Source organism: Lolium rigidum, chromosome 6 (assembly GCF_022539505.1).
Source record: "Lolium rigidum isolate FL_2022 chromosome 6, APGP_CSIRO_Lrig_0.1, whole genome shotgun sequence".
Taxonomy (NCBI): domain Eukaryota; kingdom Viridiplantae; phylum Streptophyta; class Magnoliopsida; order Poales; family Poaceae; genus Lolium; species Lolium rigidum.
In genome coordinates, this window is record NC_061513.1 from 281,862,552 (window position 1) to 281,870,874 (window position 8,323).

Sequence of the window (8,323 nt, forward strand, 5' to 3'; positions counted from 1 at the left end):
AAGAAGGGTTTCTAAGACAAAATCTTTCTTTTCTCCTTCCTCCATATCAGAGAGTGTAAGAAACATATGCTGAATTATAGGATTGAGATTAACAAATTTAGTTTCCAACATGTGTACTAAAGAAGCAGCAGCAATTTCATAAGTAGGAGCAAGTTCTACCAAGTGTCTATCTTCAAAATCTTCAGCTGTACTAACATGAGTGAAAAAATCTTCTATATTATCTCTTCCAATTATAGACCCTCGGCCTACCGGTATGTCTTTTAGAGTATACTTAGGAGGAAACATGATGAAATAAACAAAAGGTAAATAAAGTAAATGCAAGTAACTAATTTTTTTGTGTTTTTGATATAGAGAACGCAAACAAGATAGTAAATAAAGTAAAGCTAGCAACTAATTTTTTTGTGTTTTGTTTTAGTGCAGCAAACAAAGTAGTAAATAAAATAAAGCAAGACAAAAACAAAGTAAAGAGATTGGAAGTGGAGACTCCCTTGCAGCGTGTCTTGATCTCCCGGCAACGAGCGCCGGAAAAAGAGCTTGATGCGTGCGGTTAACACACGTCCATTGGGAACCCCAAGAGGAAGGTGTGATGCGTACGATAGCAAGTTTTCCCTCGAAAGAAACCAAGGTTTATCGAACCAGTAGGAGTCAAGAAGCACGTTGAAGGTTGATGGCGGCGAAGTGTAGTGCGGCGCAACACCAGGGATTCCGGCGCCAACGTGGAACCTGCACAACACAATCAAAGTACTTTGCCCCAACGTAACAGTGAGGTTATCAATCTCACCGGCTTGCTGTAACAAAGGATTAAACGTATTGTGTGGAAGATGATGATTGTTTGCGAAGAACAGTAAAGAACAATTGCAGTAGATTGTATTTCAGATGTAAAGAATGGACCGGGGTCCACAGTTCACTAGCGGTGTCTCTCCCATGAGATAAGTAGCATGTTGGGTGAACAAATTACAGTTGGGCAATTGACAAATAAAGAAGGCATAACAATGCACATACATATATCATGATGAGTACTATGAGATTTAATCAGGGCATTACGACAAAGTACATAGACCGCTATCCAGACATGCATCTATGCCTAAAAAGTCCACTTTCAGGTTATCATCCGAACCCCTTCCGGTATTAAGTTGTAAACAACAGACAATTGCATTAAGTATGGTGCGTAATGTAATCAACACAAATATCCTTAGACAAAGCATCGATGTTTTATCCCTAGTGGCAACAAGACATCCACAACCTTAGAACTTTACGTCACTCGTCCCAGATTTAATGGAGGCATGAACCCACTATCGAGCATAAATACTCCCTCTTGGAGTTACAAGTATCAACTTGGCCAGAGCCTCTACTAGCAACGGAGAGCATGCAAGAACATAAACAACATATATGATAGATTGATAATCAACTTGACATAGTATTCAATATTCATCGGATCCCAACAAACACAACATGTAGCATTACGGATAGATGATCTTGATCATGATAGGCAGCTCACAAGATCTAACATGATAGCACAATGAGGAGAAGACGACCATCTAGCTACTGCTATGGACCCATAGTCCAGGGGTGAACTACTCACACATCGATCCGGAGGCGATCATGGCGATGAAGAGCCCTCCGGGAGATGATTCCCTCTCCGGCAGGGTGCCGGAGGCGATCTCCCGAATCCCCCGAGATGGGATTGGCGGCGGCTGCGTCTCTGGAAGGTTTTCCGTATCGTGGCTCTCGGTACAGAGGGTTTCGCGACGAAGGCTTTAAGTAGGCGGAAGGGCGGAGTCGGAGGAGTCACGGGGGCCCCACACGCTAGGGCCGCGCGGGCCCCCTCGGGCCGCACCGCCCTAGTGTGGCGGCGCCCGTGGCCCCACTTCGTTTCTCCCTCGGTCTTCCGGAAGGTTCGTGGAAAAATAGGCCCCCGGGCGTTGATTTCGTCCAATTCGAGAATATTTCCTTTGTAGGATTTCTGAAACCAAAAACAGCGAGAAAACAACAAACTGGCTCTTCGGCATCTCGTCAATAGGTTAGTGCCGGAAAATGCATAATAATGACATATAATGTGTATAAAACATGTGAGTATCATCATAAAAGTAGCATGGAACATAAGAAATTATAGATACGTTTGAGACGTATCAACGAGCACGTTGGCGTTGCCACGGGCGTTCTCGGCGGCAACTCCCGATGTAGAGCGGCCACCGCGTCATATGCTGCGGGGGGCGCACCAGCCATGTGGCTATACTGCGCCAGCACGACATTGACGTTGCGGCCCCTCTAAAGGTCGCGACGGCCGTAGCGATTGTAGGGCCGCCGTACAAGCCGTAGGTGGTGACAAGGGTCGCCTTGCATTCTGCCATAAAGAACGCCCCCACATTTGGCTGCCGGTGGCCTAGATGGGGTCCACATGCGCCTTTGGCGTGAGCTAGCTCCGCCGCTAGTGCACATAGTCATGGTAGGCGTGTCCCTCTAGTAGCGGCAGCACAATGTATCCCCGAGTGCTTTTCTTCTAGTGCCCGGGAGCCGCCAATCTGGTGGGACGACGAGCCCCGGCTCGCACAGCGTGTGCGCCTCCCAGCGCGTCAGGTTGCGCGAGGAGTCGTTGCTTTCGTCAGCCGCCCTGCTTGCTTCGTACTAGTTTTCCATGGCTAGGGTTTAGGACAAGGAAATGGCAAGACAACTATTGTCGGTGCCCCCGTTCGACGGGGCAGACACGGAACCAGTCAGTTTATCGGCCCCTCAAGCGTCGGCCCGATTTGGAGGCACCGGTGAAAGTTGATTTTGGGCATGAGCCCCTAAAAGCCATTTGGAGGCTCCTGGTGAGATGCTCTTACTTACAGCATCTCCGGTCGCGTCCCCCAAACCGTCTCCCAAACGGCGCCGGATCGAGTGTTTGGGGGACGTGTTTTGTTCGTGCCGCATTTAGGGGACGTCGCTCCCTAGCCGCGTCCCCCAAATGCCATCCCCAATCAGAAATTCAAATAGTTTGCATTCAAAAGAGATCGTTCCCGCCGAATCATCGCGATCAAAGTACTGGGCGCGCGATCATATTATAGACCGGTGGTGCATGCTAAATTAGAAGAAGGGGTTGGGCGACAGCGACGCAACCTGAGTCGACGTAGGCCCATCGATCACGATGAACTCGTCGCGATCTGTGCTCCGTCTGCTCCGTCGCCGATGCCGAGGCAGAGGCCGACGCAGGTGTAGTAGCAGATGTTGTCGTAGACGCGTCTGTCGGCTCTTGCTCCGGGGTTGGGGTTGCTGCCGCTGCCGCTGCCTGGGCCGCCGCCATTTTGGCTTCGATGTCGTTGAGGATTTGGCCTTTGAAGAAGTTGTGCGCTGATCGCGTCCGGGGAGAAATTCCTTCTGTCGACACTCTCAGCAGGGACATGTCATCCCTGCGTTTCTTGAGCTCCAACTTCTCCTCTTGCTTCTTGAACAGCGCCGCCCACCTTTCGTCGGCCTTTTTGTCGCGGGAGAGCAAGGTCGAGGAGACCTCGACGAGGCATTTCGTGATCGACACCTGCGTCTTCTCGGACAATGCAGCGTTGGCTAAGGCGGCCTTGGCGGCCTTGTTGCCAATAGGACGCCCTGATGATGTTGCCATCGGCGCATCCAGATCAATGGCGTCTTTCCCCTTCGACAAGGAAAGACGCGTCAACTGCCATTTGTGGTTCTTCTTGAGCTTGCTATAGCAATGCATCAGCGCGAACGACTTATGCCCTTCCGACAACTTCCGGTACATATCCATGGCCTTGTCGAACTAACCAAAGGAAACACAATCATTTCATCCAACAAAATGCAGGTGCTATAGATTATCTAAGAAAGAGTCGTACCATTTGGCTGACGTCGATGCCGCTGTCACCTCTGGTCTCGATCTCGTGATGGAACCCATGGAACATGTTCACCGATGCCTGTATGATGGCTCATCGCGTCGACATTGCCTTTTGGCTCCTCTTCATTGTCACTTTGTTGGAGTCGCTGTTGATCAGCTTGCGCTCATTGAACTTGGCCTTGATCCTCGCCCAATACTTCCCATACTTTTGGTTGGCGTCGAAGATGGAGTCATGGCTCACCGTCGCCCATGACTCGCACAGACATTGATCCTCCAGAGGCGTCCACTTGGGGCCTCGTGTGCTTGAAGCCTTCTTCTTCTTCCTCACGCCGTCCGCGTCAACCTCCACGAGATCATCCTCACCGGCACCCTCCTCCTCCTCTTCCTCGCCGCCTCCTCGTCCTCATCGTCCTCCACCCCCTCCACCACCACCTCCTCCTCCTCCTCGTCCTCCTCCCCCTCCTCCTCCTCAGCACCGGCGCCGTCGAATTCGAGCGGCCCCATGCGGCCACTGAACGGGGCGCCGTCCGGACCGGGTCATGGCTCGCGCTGGGGTGCTTGCTCGTACGCCAGTGAGTAGAAGACGGAGTTGGGGTTGAAGTCGCCATGCGGCAGTGCATCCTGGTAGTGCGGCGACAAGTGTTAGGAGTCACGCATCCGGGAGTGGCGGAGGGGCCGTCGTTGTAGAAGGCGGATGTCGACGGAGAGACCACTCCCGGAACGTACGACGGCACCGTCTGACTCCATGGGCTCGCGTTGGTGGCGGCGATACACCCGGCTATCAAGTGCTGGTGCGCGCGCGCCGCCAACGCCTTCTACTCCTGCTGCGCCGCCCTCCGTCCTTTCCGCTCCGCCGTCGAGATCTTCCGGCGCAGACAATCTTGATGCCACTGATCATCGGTCCAGCCTTCCAGCTTCTTCTTCGGAGCCGGCGCCTTCCGCGGCTTCACGAACGGCGCCTTCGCCCCTTACGTCTCATTGCCCGGCGGCTTCTTGGCCGCTTTCTTGGCCATTTTCTTGGGGGCTGTCGGCGACGCCATGGATGGGGAGAGGGTAGCGGCGGTGGGTGGAACAGAGTAACGACGGCGGGAGGGGGAGATGAATTGGCGGGATAGGAGGTGAAATGTGTTGGGAGGCCAGAAATGCGCGGCGGGCTAGGCGCGATGTGGCGGGAGGGGCACGATTTGGCGGGAGTGGGAGACGATTTTTTTTCTGTGCCGCTGACGGGTCGGCCCCGCGTCGCTTCGCCTCGTTTTTCGTTGTGTCCGGCGTGCCCGGAGCGTCCCTTGTGTAGCGGGGACGGGCTCGGGGCGCCAGACACCGTATCGGGCCGCGCCCGAAAAAAAACGGGTTTGGAGGACACGGATGGAAAGATTTTTTTGTCTGGCGCGCCCCAAATCGCTTTGGGGACGGTTTGGGGACGCGACTAGAGATGTATCTGAATGAGGCGTGTCTGATAGTGTAGTGCACGCCATAGTATAGTACTACTAGTTACATGTTCGAAAAATATTTTACTTTGCACATATTTTATTGGATTTCACAGGGTGGCGATGAGTATCCAAATTTACTGTGTACAATTAGTGTCCACAATTAATTCACAGGCTGGCGATGAGTATCCTAGCCGTTGCCCGACCCACCAACTTTCCATTTTTGTCTCCTTCGAGATCTACAAAACCCATCGCTCCCCCGAAGAGAGAGCGAGAGAGAAGCAATAGACGGCTCGATTCCGGTTGTCCGACCTGCGATCCGTAGAAACCTCTCCAATCCGTCACCTGCTGCGCTGCCTTTGCTGTCGCTAAGGTCCGCTCCTTGCCGCCGCCTGAAGGTATGGGATCACAGCAGAAGAAGAAGGGTGACGCCGTCAAGCGGATGAAGGTCGCGGCCGCCACCACCGACGTCACCATGGACGTCGACCTCCTCGACTGCCCCGTCTGCTGCTACCCCATGCGCCCTCCAGTTTTCCAGGTACCTAGTTCTGTGCTGATATTACTCGAAACCTACAAAGCTCCTCATGGAAGAAACCGATTTATTCAACTCTCATGTCTTGGAGACTAGCAAGTAGCAACGTCAATGAATCTGTATAATTATTATCTGGGAGTCTCAAAATATTGCGAAATTCAAACTATGTAGGGCGTTCCTGAGATTGTTTAGTTGAAAACTGCAATCCCACCCATGATCCCATCCATGTTGCCTAACGTTCATGTCTATTTTCTACAAATATATTTTGCCTTCCATGATCCCATCCATATGAGTTGTAAACTTGTAATGTCTTTATGTTCATTATTGTATGGGGGTTCCAAAATATGACCAGCCGGCAAGGATGGTCAGCAGATTCAAATATATACACCCAAATATGAAGAGCTATGCTCTACTCTCCAACTTTCACTAAATGGTCAATAAAATTTCGATGGGGATGGGCAATTGTACCATTAAGCTAATTTAGTGTTGCAACTTAAAATTATGAGTTTCTTACTGATTTTTGGTATGCCTAATGAAGCAGAATGGATTCAGATGGAAATTATAGCTGAATATGTGCACTCTCTTAAAAAAAGACTTCTTCTCTTCAATGTACACTGACTGGTGTTATATTATTTTGTGAAAAGTGATATTAAACTGGGGAATGTTGGTATGCCTTATACAAAACCAGTTAGTCATAGAGCTTATGCATCATCATTATGGAGAAACTGCAAATTAGTAAAAGTCTGCTATATTCGATCAGGCTATAACATAATAAGAACTTGCAATTAATAGGGTGGCTTGGTGTGTCACTGTATAAGAACTTTTTTGATACTACTAGGTCTTAATTGAGTGCGAAAACAACATCACATACGGTAATAGTTGATCAGTTAAGTTATGTTACAAATTCATGTCAAGGGGAGATTCTAATGCTTTTTAGACCATGAATTTTTTTTGTGTTATAATGATTCTGTAATCATAATGGGTAAAATCCTGGATCCACCCAGCCTGTATGGAAAGACACTGAAGTTTCTTAAGCAAAAGTGTAACGGCTGTAATCTGAAGTTGACCCAAACCATGTTGATGAAATCTACATTCCGTCATAGGATTTAAAAATCCTCAAAAGTACATGTCCATGTTGACATAGTTATTTTATCAGGTAATAACTGCATGTGATGAATTTAGCATTCGAATAGGAATGGCTGCTGAGCTCACTTACATACAAGAAATGCTTATCCTCACCCTTTAAAAAATTTATCGGTGTTAATTGTTAACTTGACTTGTATCAATGTTATACTACCATGTACTCAGCCACCATATTATGCATACTTTCTGATTCCTATGTTCATTAGTTTGGTTGTATTTCCGTAACCTTAAGTTATTCGCATATTTACTGATTCATGTTTGTACCTCAGTGCACTGTGGGGCATACCATATGTTCGTCTTGCCATGAGAAACTCCCCAAGAAGTGCCACTTCTGCTCCTGTCCTAGGGTCAGTCGCTGCTACATGGCAGAACGTGTCATTGAATCCATCAAAGTTGCTTGCTCCAATGTCAACCATGGATGCACTGTGAAGACAACCAACTACCAAAAAGAAGACCATGAGAAAAGCTGCCCACATGCGCCATGTTTCTGCCCTGAAACCGGCTGCAGCTTCAGCGGATCAACCGTGATGCTCCTAGACCATTTCTCAAGCAAGCACGACTGGTTGTGTCCACAAGTTAAATACGGCTACATGTCGCTGTCGTTCGGCTTAAAGGTGGGGACAACCGTCCTTGCAGGCGAGGATGGGCACCTGTTCCTGCTCAACGTGAAACTAAAGTCCGTTGACGTTGTCATATCAATTTGCGGTATCCATCCTCACATTACTGGATCAAAGTTCAAATGTAAAATGATATTGAAACGCCACGATCCAGACTATTTTCAGACCACGGTGATCGATGTGAGTAGCACTAATCTACATGATGGGCTGCCGAAAGACTGCATCCCGGTCATTGTGCCGGAGCTGGCGCTTTTGAACACTGGTGCAAGCGCCTTAGCCAAGCTGGGTATGACGTTGGGCGTGGACCTTAGGCCAAAGTAGAAACCATCCGCAAGTTGTGGCTCAAGATTTATTTGACAGAGAAAATTTCCTGCAAACATGGTGCAAAGAAGTATCCCAGCATATAGTGGACGCTACCTCCTCTGAGACATAAAGCATGCAGCTTCTTGCGAGGCATATGGCAGGTGTGTATATCCCCATGAAATGGTCTGTAACTTTTTTGTTTTGCCTCGTGCGACACTTTTTTCTTTCAAACACAGAACTATTCTCTGTATTGAAGCTACCGTGGGGTGGATTCAACTCTGGAATTTGAGCAGTGGAGCTGTACATTAGGATGATGTGCACAAATTCATGTCTTAAAATATTGTGAGGAACCATCTACTCATTGCGGAGACAGTAAGGTTCAACCTAAATCAATGTTCAGAATGATCTCCAAACCAGAGAAAATGATTTCATCTCTTTTGCCTAGAACAAAGTATTTTTCAAGGGGTGTGATATT

The 8,323-nt window shown here is 48.9% G+C and overlaps 1 pseudogene; it reads left to right on the forward strand.

Annotated features, from left to right (window-relative positions):
• The first annotated feature begins 5,653 nt into the window (after positions 1 to 5,653).
• LOC124664254 lies at positions 5,654 to 7,866 on the forward strand (annotated as a pseudogene).
• Positions 7,867 to 8,323: the final 457 nt, after the last annotated feature.